The following is a 24892-nucleotide window of genomic DNA, read 5'->3' as shown; positions in this document are numbered from 1 at the left end:
AGGGAGTTGTTGGTGTTTGGGGTGGATTTTTACTATTTCAGTTGTGATTTTCTTTTAAAGTTGGTAATTTTTTTTTTTTTTTAAGGTTAACTTTGGTTGGTTGGTGTTTGCTTTTCTGGTGGCAAAGCATTTGGCAGGGGGGAGGAGGGAGAGAAAGAAAAATCTATGTAGTCTCCTGTGAGTGGCCAGTACTTGGCTGTGTCTAAACTCTTTTGAAAAGAGATTTCAACGAGTTGGAAATATTTTCTCTAGTGTTTCTGTGTGCTTTCTCCTGGGTTTTGCGATCCGGTGTGTATCACAGGAGTTCAGACTTCATAGTGCTCTTGAGCAAAGTGTGTTTCTAAGACAAACAGCGGCCCGATGGCTGCACTGAAATGCAACACTGCAGAGTTGCACTGACCTGAGGAAGCCGGATGAATGCCAGTGGCACGTGGGCCTGGTGGAGATGTGGTGGTCTCCGCTGGGGAGGGAGCAAGCGTGTTTTCTGGCAGTTGGAAATGCATGATGTTCACATTTAGCTCCAGAGATGGTCAGCTATGGTAATCAACACTTATTTGGGTTATCATGGCCAGATGCTTATCCGACAGGAAGTGACAATGTTTTCTGTAAAGTTAGAAGTAAAAAAACCCATCTTTTCAAAATGCCGCTGCTACCCAGTCATCCAAATAAAGGCTACCGCTACTTTGGTAGCCTTCTGAACTGTTGTTCAGTGGCAGAGGAGACAACATCTTGTTTCATGCGTGAGAACATTTACCATTTTCAATCAGCATGATTTCGGTCTTTCCCAGGCTAATGCGAGTCAAAAGCTCTTCCTTCCAGAATGAATTTCCTTACCCATCTTAGTTATTCTAGCCTGGCTCGGTATAAAGAAGTCTTCGCAGCGAGTAACAGTGTATAGGAGCGGTCGGTGATATCTTTGTCAGTGGATGCTGTGGGCGCAGTTCCAGTAGACCTCTGGTTCATGCATATGAAGGTTGGAAGGTTACTCTGCTGTCCTAACAAAGAGAAACATGATCTTGAAATAAAGACACTGTTCAATATGATAAGTTAGCTTTTACTGTTTTTTCCACCAGCTAAGGGTAAGGTGTAATTCGTCATTGCTCTTTTCTCCTACTTCAGTCACCCTGCCATAGTTGTCAAAGAGGACGGCAGGAGTGGTGTTAGACAAGCATGTAGATGTAAGGGGCAGGGGAGAAATTGGGTGCCTGAAACATGGGCAGCTCTAAACTAGAGGTTTCCCTGAAGTCATCTCATTTTAGACTCTACCTAAAACTTGGAGTGTCTGGGTATAGGCAGTAGACATTTTAAATGACTCACTTGTGACACTGTGACACAAGTTTCAAGCCCACGCTCAGATCTGAGGGCGCTGAGTTGGGCTGCTTTCTGTACTGTAGACAGAGCTGTTGGAAGCTGCCTGGAAGCTGGGAATTTTGCCTACTGCCAAAACTATGTTTGAAATGCCATCTTGTAATTTTTCATCATCTCTTTTCACATCACTGCTGATTATCATTGATACTGGCTTGGAAAAGGAGACACTCTCCTATATAATCATGCAAACACCACAGTGTCCAAACATCACCAGGGCAACTTTTCTTCCTGCTGTGCTCTGCACATTTTTGCAACGGCTGCTCTTGTAGCATAGGCGAGTTTCATGGCTTAATGGGTTGGTGCCCACAGACCCAAACTCTTGGCAGGAATAGTGAGGTTAATTACTTTCTATTAAGGTGAAGTCCTGGCTCACAGACACTTCTCCTGGTGACTTCAACACGGCTTGGATTTCACCCCTCAAAAACCAGTGACTCTGTGCAACAAAAGAATGTGTCCTGCCAATTTGTGAACCTTTGATTTCAGCTGCTGTTGTCCTACTTAGCGCTGCATGCTAACTTAACGGTGTCTGGCAGCGGTGCGCTGATCCTACCCTCCTCCTGGGCTTGGCTTCACCCGTCCTGTAACTAATAAGCAATGTATTATTTTATTTACTGACTAGTTTAATCTCCAACTATACTGCACTATGTTACTGGACACTTTTGTCTGTTGTAGAAACTTCATATTTTATTTTGGAAACTTGGCTAGTGGCAATCTAACCACAAAAGCTAGGAATAGGAATAGCAGCATATGTGCACTTTAGAGAATGGTTTGACGAAATTGCAACAAATCACAGAAATTCTGCATATCTCATGTATGGAAGGAAGGTTTATTTTTTAAGGCTGTCATTGGTCCTGTGTATCTCAAGGATACCATGAAAGCTATTTTAAGTAGCCAGTACGTAGCCAGTTACATTTCCTTTATTTGTTTTGGGGGTGGAGGAGAAAAAAGATACATTCTTTTTTTTAAGAATTTTTAATTGTCTTTGAAGGTTTCTGAAGAATATATTTTCCCTCTGATGAATTATCAAAGGCTCTTGACCTTCTGGTTAATAACTTTGTTCAAGGTTACAAAGAAAAGACAACTCAAGTAAATAGTCTCATTGACTTTAAGGAGGTTGATTACTAACAGTCGTCATGTGCAGAAGAGTTTTCAGCACTGGCTCTCAGTTAAACTTAAAATTCAGCAAAAGTATCCGCTGAAGTCAACTGGAAAGTTTTCCAGAGTAGGGAGTGAATATAAAAAACTGAGGACAGTCTGGAGGACCAGGCCCATGTTAAATAGTTCTACTCCCTGAATACAAACAGCTGAAGGTTTCTGGGTAAGCCAAGACAAATACCTTTCTTCTGAATTTTTTTTCTTTGCTGGCAAAATCTAATTTTTAGCAATTCATATGATAAATGCCACTAAGGCGGCATGGAAATGGAATATATCTGAAAATGATATGTCACTTCAGACTATAGTTGGTACAGTCTGTTTCTCTTTGTAACATGTATTTAGATTATATCTAGTCCCAAGTGCTGCTCAGCTTGTTCCAGTTTTTTTATTTGTAGTATATAGGGACAATCAAGGCACTATGTTCTTTCCATAAAGTTTTTCCTTTCATAGCACAAGGCTGGAATGGAACTAATATGAGAGGGAAAGTGTGCTTCACCAATGCCAGAAAAAGAAAAGTATACAAAGTTAAAGCTTTTAAGTTAAAGAACACAAAGTCTGAAGTTCAAAAATCAAACAACTTTCTCTGATTTTAGATACCAGGGACCAATTTTCAAAATCAGATTTTTCCTTGTTTTTTTAAAAAAAAAAGGTAGAGGAAACGCAGTCTCCACAGGTGTCCTTTTAATGCCCTATTTTATTACTTTACTCTGATGGACCTCTTCTTTCCTGGTCTTTTTACTCCTACTGACAAGTAATCCTAGCCTGCTAATCCTGACCCTTAAACTCTGCTACATTATAATTAACTTGCAGTGTCTCATGGTTCTGATTTTTATGCATTAAATGCATGCCTTGTTATCCACTCAGTACAGCATAAGACACCAGTTTGACAAAGAATGAAATCCAGTGCTTGGGAGAGAGCTTTATTCGTCCATAAGACAAATAAACCCTATTTCCAGGACTTAAGTGACATTAAAGGTTTGTTGATATTGAGAAATTTAATCTGTTCAAATGCTTAAAAAAAATACATTCCAACTAAATTCACAGACTTGCACTAAATCTCCACTGATTTAGATTGTAAGGATTTTCCTCTGGTTTAACTCACTGGATTTAAGAAAAAAAAAAAATCACCTAAACCATTGTAATTTTTATCTTGGGGTATGAGTCAGCTGGCAGGTAGTCCTTGCATGATCCATTTGTAAGGTGATGATTTTCAACAGAAAAATGATGAGCCTGTTTACGAAACAGAAAAATTTGAAATCAGTAAAGCTCCTTTCAAGAAAGAAGCTGAATGACTCACGGGATAAAGGAACTTTCTTAAACTTGGAATCAAATTTAACGTGTTTAACACTGGAATAACTTAAAGATTCAAAACCAAAACTTCTGTGACAAGCAGAGCAGAGAGGGCAAGATCTTACATTTCTTAAAGCATGTGCTTCAAAAACAAACTGTTTTTTCTAAATAAGTCAGCTTATTGTTATTTTCCCAGGTTTTAATGACATCAGACAAGATTCAGATATTTAATATCTTGTTTCTATGAGAAATAACAAGTTATCTTTAGAACAGCAGATGTCATTTCTTCAGATGAGAAAGGTGCACTTTTACTAAACAGACTTTTGGCTTTATTGGCAGGTTGTCAGGAAAACTAAGTGAAAACGACAATGTGTTGCCAAAGCGCAAAAGACTTGGATTTAAAAACATCCCCGCCAGAAATCTGTATTTCAAGCCATCAGTCTGGATTTTTTTCCATGGCTTTGGTTGAAGTGAAAAGGAGAGAACAGGGCCTAAAATTCAGAAGAGCTCTGCTCGTTCACTGGTCAAGTCATAGGAAAAGGTGACCGTATCCATTTATTGCAAAATATTGACATATCTCATCGAATATGAGATGTATTTTCAAGCCCCTTCTGAAGGGCTTGAAAAGAAAGAGGGGCCTCCTGAAAAACCTTGATCCAGCTGTGGATGCTGAAAATCCAGGCTTTCACTGGTAGATTCAATGAGAAGCCTGAGGATTGGCTGGGGAGAAGGGCGATTAAGTTTATCACTTAATTTCAAGAAGGTCCAAAGGCAGCCAGAAATGGAAGTGGGAAGCGAGGGGATGCTGCTGTGGGCCCGCAGGAGCAGCTAGCAGCCACCAAAGGACAGCAGAGCCTGTTGGTACCGATGTGGACTAAGCCTACATCTCTTGGAAAATGGAGAGATGACAAAAGCTCAGGCATGAAACAGCAAAGAAATAATGTGAGTGCTGGGCCGGTGGGAGACGGTGACGGGCTGCCTAGCTGCGGGTGTGCAGGAGAGATGTGTAAAGGCAAGGCACTGAATGCTGCGGGGTGCAGCTGGGAGCTAGAGGCAGCCGCCGGGCAAGGAAGGGGCTGCCCGGGTTGTCTGTCAGCGGGGTCATTAACTCGTGGATTCTCCGTCTGCTTAGGCAAATCCAGGGCTTGAATTGAAGGGAAATTGCAAAGTTACAAATCTTAAAACAAAGCAGCGGGCTGAATGGCTGTAGGACAAAAAGGAGGGGAAGTTCTTTCTGCTGTCCCGCAGTGGCCGGTCTCCCTGCCCCCTCTCATTCTTCTCCTTCAGGGTCCTCGATGCGGCCACCAGCCCTCGCTGAAGAAGGCCCAGCAGAAGGTAGAGAGTTGCTCAGGGCCCAAAATTTTCGGGTATTTGAGGAGATGTCTCGGTCTCAAGCCAGTAAATTCTCCTGAGAAAGGAAAATGAAGTTAGTCTCCTGCTCATTTATATCTCTGTGGCTCAGATCCCTTATGATAAATGCTTCAGACAGTTGTCTCCCTTCAAAAGGAAGGTGAATGCCCATGAGCTAGCTGCTTCAATTTAAATTGAGCTCGGTCTAAAAGAACTGTGGCACTTGTAAGCATGATTAGTACTTAAATCTGCTGTCATTTAGCCAGCAAGCAATGTACATAACAACCACTTAATTCTTGGCAAAAACAAAGTTCTGTGTTGTTGGTTTGTTTGGGTTTTCTTTTTAATTGTAACCTTATTGTAAATAAGAGTAGCACGTATGGTAGTGATGTACAGGAATTCTCTTGGAAATTTTGAGAATAAATACCAGCTCTGCTGAATTCTCTATTTTAGGAGTGACACGAGCAAAGGAGAATGTAGAAGAAAAATTTTGTGTGTGACATAAAGCCTGTGTCTCTGAATCTAAAAAAAAATGGGAGCCACTAAAGAGTGAATGTGCTGTAGTGATAATGAGCCATTTTTCTTCTGTTTGTATGAAATCACAAGACGACTGGTATTGCTTTTTATCTTTTGCCATTGCAAGCTTGTGCCAAAATGCTGGAGGTGTAATATAATCCCCCATAATTACATGTTTTGAGATAGAGCATTCCTCGGCTGTTTATATGGATTAAAACTGACTTAGAATGCTAGAAGGCATTCTAGTCATAATGGTAAACTAATTAGCAATTAATACTGTGCTATGGTTTAAGAGTAATTTTTCTGTTATACTTTGCCATTAAAATACAAATACTGAAGTAAGCTATGAATGATTTCATGGAGTTTTATCTTATTAATGTGATAAATTCTTTGTTCCCGTACAAACAGAAGAAAAGTGTCATGGAATAGCAATTAAAGAAAAAAAAACAGTGTTGGGAGCAGCACTGTGTGTAACCTCACTAATTTCAAAAAAGTCGTTACTTATTTGCAGACTTGCATTTATCTGTGGCAATAATTGAAAAAAGGGTAGGATCAGATCTTTATTCAGATTTTAATTGCCACTATAAAAGCTCCACATGAATAAATTGACCAAAAGTTTGTTTTACCTCTCTGTTAGGTGCTGGAATCCTGGAATGGCCAGACAGACCATAAAACAATACTTCATAGATTTATCCTTATATAGATCTATTCTGGCACCTTTTTTTTCTAATGATAGGTTAATGTGTTTAGTTTACATCAGCTGCCAAGTACGAGTACTTCTCTGAACTGTATCCAAACTGAATATGTCTAAACTAAGATATAAGACTATTTTTTTCCATTTACTTCAGTAGGCTTTGGATCAGGTCCCTGTTGAATCTTCAAAGTCAAATTGAAAATCTAGTGTAATCATACCTTCTTATATCCCTTGAGCTGATTCCAGCCCTAGAGCTGGTCTATGTAGAGATTTCTGATAATGTTGAACACAGAGTGAGCCTGGCATGATTCTTTGCATTTGTTAATGTATTCAAGTAAGTTGTTGTTGATTTCTGAGAACCTACAGAATGAAATCTAATGCTGTGTTTGCACTGGGGTTTTTTTAGGGTTTTGTTCCTTTTATTTAATGGAGTTACCATTCTTTGCCGTTATACTCAAATGACAGAAAAATTAATGTTTATGGGCACGTATGGTAACTGTCTGACTCTCAGTACTGATAGTCATTGTGCATCCAGTCTGGTTTATTAGTAAAGGTGATCCAGCAGGCAGGAGGAAGGCAAGAGCTTTGAAATAAAACCTTTAGAAAGATACGTTTTCCCCATGCTCTGTTTGCAGATATGACTTGGAAGACTGGCAGAAACAATTGAAAGAGAAATTTCTTTCCAAGCCCTGGCTGTCAGTTTAAGTTACAAATGCCTTTTTGTAAAATATTGTTGGTTAAAGTGCTTAAGTGTTCAAATAGAAAACTTGCATAGAAAATATCTTTTTCGTAAGTGCCTTCCTGCTTAACAAAATGGGTTCTTATCATATAACAATTCTGTTCTTGCAACATTGGCTTGATGTTTTTTTAACACCTTGGCTGGAGTCCCTACATGCCAGCCAACCCTCCGTAGATCCCAAAAAGACTTCCTCACAAGGGGAGTCCCTCCCTAAGCAGGTCCCAGAAACCCTGCTGAAAACATCCAACATAGGAATTCGGGGTCTGGAGACTTCTGGAGGAAGTCAAAAGAAAGGAGCGAGGTGGGAGTGTGCACAGGTGTTGCCTTCAGAGGTTTGTACTGAAAGAACCTTGGGCTTCCAAGAAAAACACACAGACCTGGGTTATTCCCAGCTAACGTCACGCAAGATATTCCTAACGAAAGGCAAAAATGCTCACAATTAAATCTTTTCCACATTTTATTGTAAGGCGGAAAATGGTCCAAATTTTATGAGGAAGGGGGTGAAGAACTACTGATGTACATAATTTTTTTTTTTTTTTAGCTGGAAATTTGCCAGTTTGGGGTGTCCCCTCATAAACATGAAAAGCGCACCTCTCTGAAGTAAAAGTAGCTTTTCTTCCCCCATCACCACTTAGCAGAAAGGAAAACGTGGAAAACATGAAACCACATCACCAAACGGCAAAGGCTTAGCTCATAACTTTCTCACTGCGTGGCATTCAACTCCTGAGAATTGTGTTGCAAGCTGCATTTTGCAAGAGGCTTCTGTGGGGTTTGCACAAATCCACAGATTCGTGCTTCAGTCTGCCCCTTTCTCCTCCCTTGCCGAGGAAGTGGCGTCAGCGTCCAGCTCTGCAGGGCTTCTGCCCCTGCCGCGCTACAAGCCCAGGGCCATGGGGACTGCAGGACCACTCATTGCTTGTGGGGGCAAACTGCTGGGGGAAGAAGTGGCCTAATTGCCACGTTAGTTCACCGATGGCTGTGGCTTCACTGCTGTAGTTTCAGAAGCGCTGTGGCCAGCTGCGGAGGAGCCCCAGTGTTGCTCCACAAGCTTGGGAGGTTCCTGCATACGAACTTCTCTCTGTCTCCAGCCTAGTGACCAGGTTTTGGGGCGGGGGCTGGATGTAATTCAGAGGAAATACCAGCGGAGCTCAACTGCTCCAGTGGGCCATGTGCTGGCTTGGAAGTCAGGAAGTATGGCTCCTTCTTTCTTCAGCCTCCTATCTTCTGTGTGTGCTTGAATGAATTTTCATCCCGGGCTTTATCTGTCTTAGTTACTCATGTTTTAAAAACTCGGATCTCAGAGGTATTTTGGCATTGTTAGGCAATCATGTTTAAGGATGCTGGAGTTCCCTGAGGCAAGGATCTTACCCGCATCTCACTGAAGGCTGTCTACGTGGCGCAATGTAGAGCTGTGTAGATAAACTAAGCTTGTTCCCAGGGAGCCTGCTTGCAGGCCAGAAGCTGCTTCTCTGTGTTAGTGAATTGAGCTAGCGCATACTATTCCTCAGCATGGCTGGTTAGGCCAAACAGCGTGCCAAAACTATGCCTACACCTCTCCCAATCTGCTTGAGTATCTTTTTCAGCACTGCACTGTGCCACACAGACCTTCAAGCGGAAGACCTTATCCAGTAAGTCCCACATATAGTCTAAGGGGTGGTTGTGTCATACAAGTAATAAAAACATCTTGGTACAGTGCACTTGCAGGGAGACACTAGAAATTCTATCATGGGACCATAACAGGTAATAGCATACTTTCCATTCAAGTTCTTAAACTTAATTAAGAACCACCAAAAGTTAAATTGAATCAAACGTGCATTCACCCTGCTTGTTGGTCTGAGGTAGTGTAACATAGCTCCAATTTCTAACCTGGATTTAAACTTTTGTCCTCAATTAGGTTATTTCATTTGCTTCATTTAAACACTACAGGAAAATGAAAAGCAGGTGTTTCCTTTATTAAGCACCTATTGTTATGCTTTCTTTTCTATTTTGAATTATAATCCCAGCATTTTAAATAATGAACCAGGACCTCCTCTTTGTTTTCCGCAAAGTCAAACGTACGCTAGAGGACTTGAATGAAGCTGGTTCTCCTAGTGGTTACTGTCATAATAGATAAAGCTCTTCCATAAATGGGGGAGGGAAAGGAAAGGCAGCTCCAAACCTTTCTTTATCATCAGTGTGTCTTGGTGGTACTTGTAATTTCCTGTGGCTACTATGACTAATAAAAAAGAAAAGTTCCCGGAATAAAGGAGCAGAAGCAGAGTTCTGGCCTCAGAGCACAGCAATAGTATCCCAGATAAACATAAAGTCCTTTCACAAAGCTATGGAGCTCTCCTAGTAAACTGCACAGAACTGTGCAAAATGGAAGGAAAAGCTCTTGTATCACTTGGCTGAATAGCGATTTGTTTCCCAGTTCTGTCAGGTTGGCAGACACCTATTTACATTCTACTTAAATGCTGTGTTAGTCTTTTATGAAGGTCAGTGGTTAAGCACAGGCTGCAAAAACAAAAGCTCATGAATTTGAGACAATCAAAGAAACAGCCAACGTAAATTTTTTGAAATCATTCAGAATTTGAAATTACCATGTTTGTGTAGTAATACTGTCATCATAATCAAAACTGTAGGTACCTTATGATTAAAGGAAAAAGTAGATGAATACATTTGAAACACAAAAGCTCAGGGCTTGTCTTGGAGAGCCTTAACAAAGCACTAACCGGTCCCAATACTGGGATCAGCATGGAGCGCACTGTTACTGACTGAGGAGAGAGTTTCTGGAATAGCCTTTTTTGATTGTTCCAGAAGGAGAGCGAACGCTCACGCTCTAGGAAGTGTTTTCTGAGAATTCCTGCAGGCTGAGGAGTTCTTAGTCATGCCAAACATCTGATTAATGATGACTTTTTAGGTTGATTTTCCACTAGCAATGGGTAAATTTAATAGAGGTCAGTGGTTTCATTCATTTTAGTAAAGGATGTTTATCAAAACCTTACCCAAAATTCCGTGAGATAGAAATCTTCTGAGATTAGATACTTGGAAAACTGTTGCTTAAGCTGCAGGAAATTGGGTGTGATCATTTCATTACGAACCAATTTGATCGCTGGCTATCTCTTTGTTATTCAAGCGAAAACCTGCCAGAAGATTTACCAAATGCTGCACTAGATGTTGATCTCAGTTCCATGATATAATCCACTCCACTGATTTCAACTGAAGCACAACAAAACTGGGACCATCATGTCTTTGTGAGAGGACTTACTGGGTTGTACAACTAACACCATTGCAGAGGTCTTTAGGGAGAGGGAGTAGCACTTGTAACCGATGAAATTCTATTTGCCTTACTAACATCACAGTCATGGTATTAAAATGGTGGTTTTCTCAGCCTGCTGTGGTTTGAAACACTAGCTTTAGTTTCGCAGCAGTTGACCTTGATCATGCAAGACAATAAGCAGCGGCACCATGGAAAAGTCCCAGAATACAATTCTGTTTAAAAGAAGCAAAACAAAATCTGATCCACTGGTAATCTTAGAAGGTATTTAATCTAGCAGGAGAGATGACGACTTCAACAGCAGTGTTTAAAAACTTCTACCCATATGGCAGGCCTAATGATTTTTCAAGTACAAATAAGAACTCAAAACATTAAATTCCCAAATACCTTCCCTCCCCCCCCCTTCAGATGCCTTACCTTATAAGAAATGAGCTTCACCTATAGATAAATCCTGAAGGTAGTTGCATTATGAGGCTTCCATTCTTTCAGACTAGATTCATATTTGCACACATTTTTAGCACAGCACATGCATGAAAAAACACCAGGAAGGCTGTGCAAATGCCACGTTTCTATTTCACTCCTTTTTAAAGCACATTCCACACTCATGAAAGCTGCTGGACCAGTGAGCAAGAAAGGCCAGACAGTTCTGTACCCTTACCCTTATATTCTGCTTTATAATGGCAGTTGAAACATTTTTCCCCACCTTGTCTCATTAATATGGCTGAATGAAAAGGGGAACTATTCTACAGCTGACAGTCTCATTCTCATGCCTGTGCCATCATTAGCACACAGTGCCAGCATGTGGGTAGTATTATTTGGGGGACGGGGAAATGGGCCTGCTTGCCTGTTCCCTCTGTTTGTGTGTGCACAAACAACTGACAAGCCGGCACTGAGGCTCTTATTTAGCAAAGCTTGCTAAGTGTGTGCTCCAGCCTGCCCATGCTGGTGAGGCTGTTAAGAACGTGCTTAACTGTAATCAGATGTTCAAATTCAAAAGGATTTAAACATCTGCTTCTCATTAAGTGCATGCTTAAGAGCTTTGCTGAATCAGGGCCTTAGCCATTAGGAAATAAACAGAGACCACCAACTTATTTTACATATACTCTTGAAGAGTGTTCGGATAGATAGTAATGACTTTCAGTCAGTACTGACCAAAGTTGGCTTTGAACTGCTGACCTAGAGGTGAAAGGCTTGTATCCTATTACCAATCCCTGGGGCAAACCAGTCTTACTTGTTTTCAAATATTAATGAATTAAGTCAAGTCAAAATGTAGCCCCATTGATTGCCTTTTCCCTGTATTTTTTCTGTGTCAGCATCAGTAACTGATGCTGCTGTAGAAAATCTTTGGGAATCAGTGCTGCCCACATTTCTCTGGTTTAAATCACTTGCATTGTAAGCAGAGTCTTAATAACTGAAACAGTTGTTTAGTTTCTAAAAATATTTAGAAATGGACCTTTCCACGAATGTTGACAGTAACTGTTCATCAAGGAAAACATATTTATGTGTAGGGTCTAATGAATTATTTAGGTATCTATTCTCCTTGCGATATGCAGACATAACTCTCACTGACACTAATAGGAGATTCATATGCATGCCAGGAGCAGGGAAAATCCTTGGAGAGTATTTAGATAATATTCCTTGAAGGATTGGAGGCAGGGGGCGGGGAGGAAAATCATTGATGCAAACATGAATTTGTCATTTTTCCACAGAGGATATGTGTATTTTTATTTTAAAAAGACAGTGGGGACCATTAACTAACAAATATTTAAAATTCTATTTGCATCTCTAAAGGCAGAACTTAGATGAAGGCCACACACAGACCTCCAGTTGCAAGTGGAGGCACACTAATATTGAAGAAAAACAAATGCTGCTGGTAAGTGCTCTTTTGAAAACTTTGGTTTTAGTCTTGGGTATTTGACTTTTGGGAACCTTTATTTCCTATGAAAGGAGGCTTATAGAACCACAAGTATTATCTGAAATTTGGGGGGTGTTTCTTTATCATTGGATATAGGATGTACATTTGATCCAATGATTCAGGCGTTGAGTGGCTTTGGTCCGATATTGCAAAGGCCCGTTTCCCGTAGGATTTGCTCAGTTGCTGGGTGACCTACGCACAGTGGTGTCCCATGCACATAGGACCTACATAACCTAGAACAGGTCAACAGACCAGGGACATCTGGAGCCTAGACCGTGGCACAGCTGCAAATGCAGAAAAGATTCAGGTGCTATGGCAAGAGATGCAGATAATTTCATTTTTCTTTCAGTCTTTTTAAGCCATCCCAGCATTTCAGAGAGCCGTCCCTCCAGTAGTGCTGTATCAGAGGAAATTCAGTGTGGTTTGGTAGAAGTGGCTGTCAAAAATCGTGGCAGTATCAAAATGACATACTCCATTCCCTGCCTCTGCTGCTTCTCCTCCCTGGAGCTATCCTGCTCTATACGGCTCAGCCCAGGGGTCCTCCAAGTGTATCAGATGTGGGTCCAAAAACCCTCAAACTTAGCTTCACCACTGTGCTCTGTTCCTAAAACTGGTTATTTGGTAGCGGGGAAGAGCAGCTCTCTAAATAAGGCTTCCTGGGGCTTTTGTTTGTTTTTACTTGCTTTTCCCCAAGGCTGTGTTCTGCCGTGGGCTGAGCAGGGACTGAGAAGCGGGGGGATGAAAAGCCCTGTTTTAGCTGAAGCTTTGGGGTCCATCTTGCATTGTCTGCATTTTGGAACTGAAGTCCTCTTCCCCGTTGTATATTTCTGGTGCTTGGTATATCCAACCCCTTCCTATAAGTTGCGTGGCAGGCAGGTTAATTCAGTTTACAGGAGGAGCTGTGATGCCATTGGTAAATGCTTCTGGCAAACGGCAGCAAGTAATCTGCAACCTTGAGAAAGTTATCGTGGCCTTTTCACCCGCTGCACACCTGGCAGGAGGGCAACGTGCCGGGAATCATCACCCTGAGCTCCCCCTGGGTTTCCTGGCTCTGCAAGGAGCCTGGCCCTTGCCAATCTTAGGGGTTGCGTGTAACACGAGGAGACGCAAAACTTCCAGACAGAAAAAGCAACTTTAAGTGGGTAGTATTTCTTTACTGTAAACAGTTTCTATCAGTTCTGGAAAACCACAAAATAACAATAACGCAAAGTTACTGGAAAGCAAAACTTATCAGATATTGTGTCCTGATACAAAAAAAAAAAAAAGTCACAGCAAACCAGTGACACTTCTTAGGAGAAACAAAATGTAAAAAGAGCAAGCCAATTTCCAGTAAAATATAAATTGGATTATTAAAACATTTTAATTAATCAAAGATTGAATCAGCAGTTCACAAAAAGCCATCTTGAAAATTCATTATCTTATCTTGACAGCATGTCATTTGCAGCGGGGAAGATTTCCAAAGCCAGAGCAGGGGATAAGGACTCACCTATAGGCATGCAAATATTTCTAGGAATTCAAGTTTTTTCAGCCTGTAGAGATGGCAGTTCACTTTAGCCTAACTCATTTTCCAAAAACATTCGAAAGGTTGATAAATTCCTCTACCAGCTATTTTATCATATTTTATATACTGCTGAAGATACTTACTGCTTTCTCCAATGTTGGATTTTTCAGGTTGACACAAAAGAATGTGAAAGAAATGTCATTGCTTTAAAAATGGTCTTTTTAATAAAGACTGAAAAGCCTTTTTATGAGGTGTTAGTTTGGTTGTGCTGGATCACTAGATTCAGTTTTAGATTGTGACTTATATTTACTTTAACTGACATGTCTTTTCACTATAGTTCAGAGAAAAATGCGCAAGCCTATGTGAGGGGAAAAAGTCCCGAATCAAGAATAGTAAAACTGGTTTTGTGTCTTTATATGGAAAACAAACATTTCTATGAGTAAGCATCAGCTTACTGCTATGTTTTAGTTTTTAGTTTAAAAAAAGAAAAAAGTCTCTCTTCTCCACTCCCCCCAACCCAATTTGCTTTTGTTTTTTGGCAATCAAAGAAAACACTTCTCTTTTCTAGAGCTAAACATAAGTTTACATGGTCCTTTGTATAAGCAGGTGTTTATCCACATGCATTGTCTGCTACCGGTTTTAGTCTTTATGGTACTTTGCTCTACAAAAGAGAAATGTTGCAGAGTAACTAAATTGGAGACTCAGAACATTTCAGCTTACTGTGCAGTTATGCCCTGCTCTTCCCTGGGACCGACAGCTCTAAAACACAGGCAAATATGGAAGGAGAAAATACTGAGATTTCTAAGTGCCTGAGGGAGCATTTTAGCTGGATTGGACTGTTTGGTGGCTCTAAAACCCCTTCTTCAGGCAGAGATACAACAGTGCCAGGTAGGACAGTCCATTAGCCCAGTCGTTTTCACTTCATGAATAGAAGACATACATTTAGCTGTCAGTGAAGGTAAGGGAGGTCATTTGTAACCAAAATGGGTTGTTTTTTCAGGGCTTAGGGTCAACATCAACCTAGGTCAACTGGGGCAGCGCCCACTTACATACATAAATAGTGATGCCCTTTAACTAAGTGAAAAAACATTGTATTACAGAGAAACAGGGAAGAGGGACAGGGCTAATTAATTTCAGTAAATCCCGATCAAAGATACCTGTGTATCTTTGTGAGCTCTCCTGTCAGAGAGCTGCCTGACAGGGAGGACATGCTCCATTGTCAGACCTTCTGCTGCTCTCCAGATCTCATGCCCTCCTCTGCAAGGCAGCACATTGGGAACGTGCTGGAGGCAGAAGGAAGGCGGGCGGTCACCCAAGGCACCCACAAGGCCCAGCAAACCCACGAGAGCACGGCATCCTTTTCTGCTATGCCAGGCTGCTGCCGGGGGGCAGAGGAGCCGCAGCCCCCGCTGGCAGGGGCACGCTCCCCTCGGCAGCTGCCGAGTTTATTTTTTTTGCAGAAAGAATCTGAATGTACATCACTGAATTTGGTCTGAGAGGGCTTTTTCAGGGTGAGGGATTTACTGAAACCTGCTTTCTAGCAGGGGTTTTCAATGGTTTGGTCTATGTTTCCTTAACAAAGATATATGCTGGGATTAAAGGATCTTGAGTTAACCTCCCTGGTTTATTTAAAATGCACTCTTTGTAAAATACACATCAAAAGTGTCATGAACTCTCTTTCACTCTGGGTGGCATGGAGGGTGGAGAAATGTTATAAACAAAGAAATACAGGGTAAATTGTAATCTAAGAGGCAACCTTTTTTTCCTATAGGAGGTAGCTGAACCAAAAATGCACTCCCTAGCTGCAGAACAGCTAAGGAGGATAATGTCTTATTATTATCGTTGCTTTATTGTTATGCTGCTTCAAATCAGTATTTTGTACCCTTCTGGGAAAACAGGTTGGACATAAATATACTTTATATGCAGCTGAGGTTTGCTGAGCGCTGCTGTTTGCTTCAGTGAGAGGAAGTTGCAGGTGGCTCGCAGGTTGGCAAGTATGCTGTATTTAACACTGCTCAGCTTCTGTAGTTTGGCCTTTGGGGCTAGGCATTCACTAACATCTATTTACCTTATGGCAGTTCCCAAGACACTCCCTGAAATACCATCCGCTGGTTGTGCTTTCCTACACTTGTCAAATAACAGATTTGGAACAAATTGCGTAGAATTACAAGTGGCACAAATGCAATGCATAATTATCTACCTAGCTACTAGAAGACAATGATAATTATGTTTTTATTTTAAATCATACAGTGGAGATGGCTACATTTCTTATAGTTCTAGTGTTGCTATGACCATAATAACACTTTAGGCTTCTAGTTCAGAAATGTGGTTTAACCTCTTTTTTTTTTCTTTTTTTTTTTCCCTTTCTTTTTCCTCCCAGATAAAATTATAGCCTAAGTAGCAGAAGGCGAGTAAACACCTTACTTTACACATTGGCACTTGCATTACAACAGGACACAGAGCAACAATTGCACATCCTGGAAAAAGTTGGATCAAAATCTATGTAAGTTGGAGGAGGTTTCAAACTAAGGGGTGGGGAATTAGTCCCATAAAAATATCAGAATTTGTGTTTAAATATCCTATGTAGTCCATGCGCTAAAAAGTACTTCTTGCCATGATTTCAAATGGCAGTGTTTGCATATTGAATACTCAGCAGTATTTTAGGGAAAGAATGGGTACAATATGGTAACTGCAGCTGTGAGAGGGAAGGATATGAGCTGTCAGTGGGCTCAGCTAGCCCTTATGGCAAAGATGTCAAACTGTGCTGCATCTCGCCCTTTACACATGTCACTCTATCTACTGTTGCTGTTTATTTGTTGCAATTTTGGTCAGAGCTTTGGGACCTTCATCCCACCTGCTCCTTTTCTCAGCCCATCAGATGCGCTCTTGCATCTGTGGCCATGTAATTTGTTCCTGTCTGTTAAGTGCCGCTCTCCAGTCGTGGGCACGGCTTACTGGCCAAGAAGTCACCGGTGAGAGCAGAAGCCATATGGAATCCAACTCGTGTGTTTTTCTACTTCATAACAATGTTTAGCTGAAACACTTTCTGCGGCCTGATGTTAACATGGCCCTGGTGCTGGGACGTGCTGGGATGGCTGCTAGGGTGGAATTGTCTGAATACAAAATATTTTTGTTCCTCGCCAAATAGCTGACAAAATCATTCCAACTGTGGAGAAAGCAATGAAACGAGGAATGGAAATGACCTTCTATTTGAAGGACTGAGGGGGAATGATCATGTGGGTAGGGGGAGCCCCAAACCAAAGTATTGTACATGTCCCCCCCCAGGCACATACACAAACAATGTGCTCAGGAGTTAATATTGAGCTATGAAGGGTGTAAGATACTGCTAATAATGATGCTGTTTCAGGACCTCAACAGCAAACTTGCACATGGGATTATCAAGACTTATTTTCTCCATAAGGTTACCACCCCGTGGTGAAATGATGTTTTGAATTGAGAGGCTGATCATTCCCTGCACCTTCCTGGGTGACCATGTTGTCACTCTGAGCTATATAATTTTTTATAATTTTTCCATCCATCTCACCTGTTCGAGGCCTGAATCTTTCCTCCATGTTAGAAATTGGTTTTCTGTTTACCCTATAACTCCATCTTGGCAGGGATGTTACACAACCCCGTGTAACTCTTTGTAACTCTATAAGGTCACATTTTAATAAGCAAATGCACTCACTCCTTTGCCATCTGTGGGCGATGAACACCTGCATTAGGAGAGCACTGAATTCTTTCAAGATATTCTTGAATAGACTTGTGAATAGAAGTATCTCCTACATCTCAAGACATGCGAAAACAATAGCCCCACAGAGTCAAAGGCACTGTATTATGAAATTTAAACGTGTTTTGCTTACATGGGTCTTAGGATAAATCCTTTCTTTCTTTCAGCTGTGAAATCCCTCTTTCAATCCTTCAAATAACCCGTCTGAAAGAAATCATTCCAGCAGAGCCATTACAATTAATTCTATTATGTAAACCTGTAGTTTCAGATTTTCATTAAACTGACAAATGGTTCCTCAGAGTCATTTTCTAAATTACAAAATACATCTTGGCTGTTTTAAAAGGCCTGTTATCACACACTATCCTGTAACATAGGACTATATTAGTGGGGTGAAATTTAGTCCTCAGCCAGGATTTTTAAGGAGCTATGTTAGGTGCTGATGTCCATCTGTAGGCATGTAAACAGAAAGCCTAGTTTTAAATTACTTAGGATCCAAGGGAGTTGATTGGTATAAAAGATTTTGGGGAAAAAGGTTTCCAGCTTTATCAAGGCACTATGAAAATACTAGTGTTTGGAGCAAAAACATTGTGGCACAAATTGCTAGGTAACGTTAATGACATTAGAAAATATGTTTTGTGCCAATCTTTTTTGGCAGCCCTAAGCACATCTTCCCCCTCCAGTGAAGCTCCTGAGTTGCCTGGACCAGCGCTAAGGCGAACTCAGCACCGCAGGTCTTAGTGGAACCTCCCAGAAGTGGCAGAGGTGCCGTTATACGGGCAGGCATGGGAATTTAGCTGAACGGTCTCCTAAAGAAATCAATAATCAGATCATTTCAAAAGAACCATTCAACAAAACCTTGGATAAAATGACAGATTACTTACAACATTGGTTTAAAGCATTTATGCTGATAATTAAGAATAACAGACAAAGAGTATTAAGTAAAGGAGAGCAAACATCTAGCCAGTCATTAAAAGAATGGAATTTTTCTAATCCTCTTACAAAGATGCTGTTTTGGGTCAAAGTCCCTTTCTGCATAAAGCAGCCACACCACATTTTTTAAGTGAATGAAGAGCTGAGAGCCGTAGCCCAGACCCTCAAAACTACTTTAAACAGACAACTCCCACTGAGAGACAAGCATTTAAATTAATCTGGGGACTTGGGCCCATGAGATGAATAAAGACAGTTTAGTTCACACTGTATTGCACAGTAAATAATTATGTAGCCAAATTAATTTGATATACCAGAAATTTACTAATGCTTTATTGGCTGGAAGTCTCCATATTCTGTATCACACATGTTTTATCTCAGGGTTAAGAAATTCTGAGAAGTGCTTTTTATTAGGTTAAACTGACAGATTTTATTTCATACAGAGCCACATTTATAGACAACATCTGTTTTTTACATTTACTCTCTTTTTTGTTCACCGATGATTGTTTGTTCCTGGAAAAGAGGGTATGTGATTGTTTCTGCCTGCCTCACAAGTAACTTTGAATCTGCAAAATGAAGTCAAATTTACGTTTTTATTTCATAGGTACTTGTGAATCCCACTCAAGCCTCACGGTCTACATGTGCTTTTCTGATCATTAGTAAGTACTCTTAATTGCAGTTGTCTTCCTTTGAGTCCTTTTGACCCTTTGTAGGATCTGTGAGGCAGTAAGGTCCAGTAGAAGATCCTTCAATACTAATCTCAAATCTTATCCAATTAGGCCCCCTTGGAAGACATTGTTTAATGAGTTGGAAGGACCTCAAATTCTACTTCTAGCCTATCAAACCCAATAACAACTCCCTAAGCTGCATAATTAACCTTCCCCTTGGCAACTTCTTCCACACTTGCCTTCACGTCACCTTGTTCGAAGTCTCTGTCCGAAATGTCTTTATCACCCTGTTTATTGCTTAAGTCTAAAGGGAGAAGTCTCTTCTTCTATAAGGCCTATAAACCTGACGGTACCAGCTGGTATAGTGAAATAATTGAGTAGATGGCACCGTACCTCTTCTTTTTCCAGTATCTCCTGTTCTTGCTGTTGCAAATGTAGCATGTATGAACAGCAAGGTCCAAATACTTCTGTTTGCAAGCCATGTACAACACCCATGACTAGGTAGTGGTATGGTCTGCTGTTCTGAGAAATGCTGCTGGTAAGGGTCATTAGCCGTTTAAGAGTACACGGGCCAGTAGTGCTTTTCCTTCTGGCGTATAGGCAATTAAGCAAACATTCTCATTTCAGAGAAGGGGCTTGGAAGTCTGGAGAGGACAAGACTAACATTTTCAAAACTGCTGTCTCATTATACCATGTTTTGGTACAGCCTTAGCCCTAGGTATTCAGAGGTGATGTGGATTGCTCAAAATCATCTACACTACAAGAACAATTCAAGTGTTCTCAGCCAAATAAACAGATGTAGGGGCAGGTATAAGAAAGTTATATTTAAGTCATGGGATTTTGATCTTCAGTAACTCGTAGTGCATACACACAAACTGATGGCCGACCTTGCTGGAATCCTTATCAAGAGGATTGGAATTGAGCAAGTCCACGGCAATTGAAGTGAGACTCAATTTACCGCAGTTAGTATAATTAGAATTGTAAAAATACACCCCATCCCCCCCTATTTCATTCAAAATTTTTGTGGTAAAAAGCTGATGGATCTTTTTTTTTTTTCTCAAGAATTTTTTCCTCCCTAAAGTTAATACCCTATGTTGAATTAAAGAGTAAACAAGAGGCTGATCCTTTTGCTGTAAGGAATAGGAGAGAAAGGAGCGACTTGATTCTTTCTGATTTTGCACACCACAATTACTTAGGACTCTTGTGAGCTAAACCCTGTCCTGTAGCATATTACATCTCCAGGAAAAGAGAATGGAAAAGGAGTTTTTGATCTGAATAAAGCTGGTTTGTGCCACATAACAGCACCATAGAGGGCTGTGGCTTTAAATGCTAAACTGCTCTGACAGATGGACTATATTATACCCTATAGGTACATAATTTTTCTTTGCAACTGGCTGCCTTTTGGCCCTGAGTTCAGCACAATAATGTATTAACACCCCTGCACCCTTGTCCTGTTTCCTGAATTAGCTTTTGTATTAAAATAGGAGCTATTCCTAGTTATTTTATTTTTACCTTCTCCTCCTCCTCCTCTTTCTTTCATTCAGATACTAGCTAATGCAGTAATGACTCGGGTGATAACTTAGGACTAGGTTAGTGATGCTAAATTTCCCACTCCACCTCCGTCTCTAGCTTCTGTAGACCAAGTTACAGTACGTCATCAATCGCACAACGTAGCAGGATAGCAGATTTCAGGCTGCAAATAATAATATGATTCAAGGTCTCTTGAACCCTCTGTAATTATTTCTATTAACATATGATCTGGTGCTTAATTAGCAAGTCGTTTGGAATCCGCACATACAGTAAGTTACATTTTATATAAGATACTCTTCTGAGAGTCCCTTAGAAAGATATTTTTCTTCCTTTTGAAAAAAAAAAAATCCGTGGCTGTATTTAATCAGGTACCAATTGGCACTTAGTTCTGAGGAGGCTATGGGGATAATTGTAGTGCATAAAGTGCCACAGCCTTTGAAAAACCAAAGTATATTTTCTGATGAAGTGGTAACTTTGATGTCATAATTATGATCATGTAACTAGCAGTGGACAGCAGGGAGAAGCCAGGTTGCAGCAGTGCCTGCAAGCTGGTGCTGATGTGTACCTACCAGCTGCACAAGAATGAAGTTTTACAAACACTTACTGTCACCATTGCACAGACCTTGCTCCGAGGTCCTTCAGGTTCCTCAGCGATGTGGCTCCTGCCGCTGTTCAAAAAAGACAGAAGTATCAACAAAGTGAATGACTAAACTAGTCGCCTAGAGCCCTTAAAAATGCTGCCAAATCCAGCAGTGTTTAGCAAATGCTCAGCATCCTTAGGCATCTTCGTTTTCTTGTCTCATGAGTTTAACTCTCAGAGGTGTGAAGTTCAGTTTTAATTTTTTCTCCTTTGAGATGGTAATGAATTATAAGGCATAATCTGAGTGTAATTTATCTTAAAAGGTCTGTAATTCCCACATTAAAATGTTCTATTCAGGGTGGGAAGAAAATTCTCTCTGAACTGCCTGCACTAAGCCCCATAGCACTTGGTGATCCTCCGGTAATGCTGCTCTGTGAAAGCATCTGGAGTCTCAGGGGATTACTGGAGCAGTTTGAGACTCATCAGAAATGTTCCCCTAGTTCAAGCATAGTTTATACTGCACTAGCTTTTAAATGTGATGCTATCTAGTTACACAGACGGTTGGGTGTTCTGGAAACCCCAGAACAGACCTGTTTCTATCACCTGGCCCTCGCAGGCGGTGGGGAAAAGTCTTCACTTTGGTAATTTGGACCTCCGAACTCAGCCAGCGATTAGAAGACTAAATTTTGCCAAATGCTGGAATTAAAATCACTAAGTGATAGAAGCCAAGTTTCTCTGAAATAAGTAGACCTGCCAGAAAGGTATGACTTAGAAAACTAGGTTGGAAGCGTATGCTGTTCTTTGGTTCTGCTCTGGGTTTTGTGTTTTTTTTTTTTTTTTTTTTTTTTTTTTATTCTTTCTTTTTCCAGTGCAAATAATGCAGATTGTTTAAATCATGCATATATAATACGTGTTAACTTTATAGTCTTGTATATAAAAAGTTAGTGTGGTATTGCGGGAATATTTTTGCACAATTTTCATCATTGCCAGTATACATCAAAAATCCTTTTTTTTTTTTTAGTTTTGAAGTAATAAGTCCAATGTGTATATGACATACTGGTCCTCCATCTAAACTCAGCATGTGCGTTTGGTTGCCATGTGTTAGAGATGCTGCTTTGTGACTAGAGCCTCATGTAGGGCAATATCTTATGTCTCTGAGAAGACTGCACAGCACAGTTCAGCAAGTCTTGTTACTTCAAATTCAAGTTAGAATTGTAAAATGGTTTTGATTAGCTCCTGATGCTTTTAGATACTCTTGCAAATCAGTAGATGCGGTGTAAATTTAGAAAAGGCTCAAGGAATCTTACCCGTTTTGTCAATTTATATATCATGTCTTGATTTGGTCCCAGATTTCAGAGAGATGTTTCTAGGGCAGTACTCAGACGACTAATATTGTTAAAGAAGTCGAGGCTATGCTTTTAGATCTTGAAGATCTGGTTAAATATCCTAAAGAATAACTTAACAGACCTGCTATGATGCCAAGGCCAACAATTTAACTCCTGAACGTACAGGTACTTGCACTGTAGTTGTGGAGAAAACGAAGAAATTGTTTCCGATTTGGAATACCTTATACTCAGTCAGATGCAAAACAGAACTGAAAGAAAAAGGAACTATGCCTGCGCAAACACATCTCCCCACAAAAGCTCACACACACATTGCCTAGGGAGTGTCAAGTGGGTCTCTGCTCCAGCGTTGCAGCTTTGCTCACCCGTGGCTTGTTTGTCGCATCTTTCAGTTTGTTTCACTTCATATCATTTCTTGCTGAGAGGCTGCCATTATAGGCCTGACCTGAATGCTGGAGTTATGGAGAAGAAAAAAGTCACCCTGATGGACAATAGATAGTGACAAAGACTTTATTCTCCTGTCCGGACCATCAGCTGAGAGGGACCTGCTATCAGCAGTAACCGAGTCTTGAATCGCGCGTTTTCAATGCTGCAGGCGGGAGATGGTCTTGAGTTACAAAGCTAAGTCTCACATCAATTAAAGTCTGTGTGCATAGCAGCTGCATTCAGAAAGGTGGAAGAGATTTAATCTTCACCTTTCACCTTGGGTCAAAATACAAGGTTACCAAGACAGACTGTTATTAAAAATGGATTTTTTTCTGCCAACTTAATGTTAAAAGTTTGCAGTTATTACGAAAGCACTTTATTACTTGCTCCCTTTGTTAAGGAAACTTGCTGTTAAATAGCAAGGAAGTAATAAAACAGTTGAAAGGAACAAATAACTATTTATGTCAGACTTCCAAAGTCTGTAGTAGCTTTAGCCTTTCTTTTTGATAAACATTAGAGAATTATTCTCTACTGCATCTTATGGGTGAATAGGTGAATTATTCTGACTGAGTATAGAGAGACTCCCAGGACTGAACACTGAAGGTGAACTTAGCTTGAATGGATATACAATGGGAGCAAGATTTTGTTTTAGTATCAATATTCGTTTAAGAAACAAACCCTATATGAAACACTAACTTCTCAATCACATGTCAGAAATCACATGTCCAAATTCAGCTCACCACTGAAGTCTCTGGGCATCTTGTTTTTCAGAGGAAGCTGAATAAAGTCCTAAGGGGAACATGTTGCTGATCTGTGTTCCTAGGATGCACTAAAGATAAACAAGGTATGATTGATCATATTGATATCTCACTGCCTTTTAGATGTTGTCTGTGATTTGAATTTGAGGCCAAATATCTTTATATTCAAATAAGTAAATTCCTATAGTCTTCATGTCTCTCTGCATCTAAACGAAGAAATCATCCCAGAGAGGTAAATACAGATATTTTCTGTGGTTTTGTACAGCCTATTTTCCAAAGTTTTGTAGAGAAATATTTAACTGCAAGAATATATATGCATTTTAAAGATGGGGTCAAAACCTGTGTTTCGTATGGGTAAAAGTCTGCCACTGCTAAAGTCAATGGAATCTTTGTCATTGACTTGGAAGGGTATGAATGAACTGCCTGTGAACAAGGGAAACTGTTACTGTCATTAATTTACAGAAATTTTGTCGTTCCAGTTTTACGTCATTAACCTCAGGTAGAGTAAAGCTGTCATAACAGAATAGAAAAAGCAAGCTGTGCTGGTAGCAACTCTTACTCTTTAAGGATAATGTTTGGAAAGACAACTCAGCCAAGAAAGTTGAATTTAGGGAAGGAATTTTCATCTAACGCAGGAATCAGATACACAATTTGGTGTGTGTCTGTGCTGAGTTCAGTGGCACTCACACTGTGATTGTGTCCCTTTGAAAAAGTGATTCTGACTACTCGTTAGTCCTCTGTGCAAAGAGTGTATATTTCATGATATGTGTGCATTGTTTGAGCTATAACTGAGTATGACTTTTTAATATATTCCAGATATGTTAAGCAACAACTGAAGAAGTATGTGGAGCATGTTCTAGTTTTTGTTCTAAAACACATGTATTTTATTTATAATGTGGAAACTCCACAGTCATCACAATAGTTACACTCTGACATTTAGCTTTTTTATTAAAAAACAATACCTTTATTAAAATTGCAGCAGTATCTTTAGTTAATTTTCTATTTAAACAATCACCTTAGTCTAATTAGAGCTTGAATGATACAGAGTGATACTGATCATCGCTTGCACATTAAAAAAGGTTCTGCTCAGTGGTTCCAGGTCTGGAATAAATCATAGAGGGCTTAGATCCCTTGTGTCATATGATG

This window comes from Calonectris borealis, chromosome 3, assembly GCF_964195595.1.
Source record: "Calonectris borealis chromosome 3, bCalBor7.hap1.2, whole genome shotgun sequence".
NCBI classification, from domain to species: domain Eukaryota; kingdom Metazoa; phylum Chordata; class Aves; order Procellariiformes; family Procellariidae; genus Calonectris; species Calonectris borealis.
The sequence above is the reverse complement of the archived record's forward strand: the minus strand, read 5'-3'. Positions refer to the sequence as shown.